Genomic DNA, 1,090 nt, shown 5'->3' with positions numbered 1-1,090 from the left:
CTGCTTCTCGCCCTTACTGGGATAAGAATTGAGGATCCTGGCCACGCAACTCCTGCCCTGTGCCGGGACTGATGGCACAGCCCGGAGCCCGGCTGGCTTCACCCACAGGCCCCGAGACCCACAGTGCAACAGAAGCTCACCAGGAGCTCGGGGAGGAGCAGACCTGAGCGTGGAGCAGGAATAACGCCCAGGTGCTGAGCTGCTGTGCTATATCAATACAGCCTCACCCTGCTGTAAGCCTCTGCCGAAATAGTCCCCTGTGTATATTTTTCCTGGCATCCGCTCTCCTGTAAAGCAACTCAAGATGCTGCAGGCCCTGGGGAGCATCTGGAGACATGTGCCGGAGGGATGTTTCCATCCACTCCCCACCCAGTGGGTGGGATGATGACTGTGCCAGCGAGGAGACAGGGAAACCGCTGCTGAGGCATCTCCAGCCCCGCTGCGGTGCCGCGGGAGGGGACCCCTCGGTGCGGAGAGCAGCAGCACCCCGGGGGCTGCAGGGCTGGGCACACCGCGGGGGGTTGTGCTGTGCCGCGAATGCCGGCACTGGGCACGCCGGAGTGTCAGGGTGGCTCCCAGAGCCCAGCGGCTTTCCAGGCTGCCTGTTGTAGGGTGTCTAACCAGCTCAGCTTCACCTTCCCAGCACCAGACCACCCCAAAACACCAGCCATCTCTCCACAGGTGCTGGGCAAAGCACCCTCCCCAGTTTGCCGACACCCCTATTTTACATTCACCCGTATGTGGAGGCGAGTGCCAGCTCCAGGGGCCGACGGCAGGACGGCCCTTCGTACCACACCGGGACGGCTCACGCCGGGGGCTGCCTCCCTCCGCTCAACTCCAGCTATCAAATCTCTCATTAGTAAGGCTGATGAAGGCAGTTTCATTCCCAGAGGATTAGAAAGGCAGATGGGGACACACAGCAGTGATCTCAACTGGGCAGACTGGGGACATGGTCTGGGCAGACTGGGAGGAGCAGCTGCCACCAACTGCACACCAAGGTAGGGAAGGCACCGGGGCTGTGTTATGGGTAGGGGTATTTTTAATAATTTATTATTACACAAAAGACAGAGGCCTGAGCCGCAAATGCTGG

The sequence above is a fragment of the Fulmarus glacialis genome, unplaced genomic scaffold (genome assembly GCF_000690835.1).
Source record: "Fulmarus glacialis isolate BGI_N327 unplaced genomic scaffold, ASM69083v1 scaffold9911, whole genome shotgun sequence".
In the NCBI taxonomy this organism is placed as follows: domain Eukaryota; kingdom Metazoa; phylum Chordata; class Aves; order Procellariiformes; family Procellariidae; genus Fulmarus; species Fulmarus glacialis.
The sequence above is the reverse complement of the archived record's forward strand: the minus strand, read 5'-3'. Positions refer to the sequence as shown.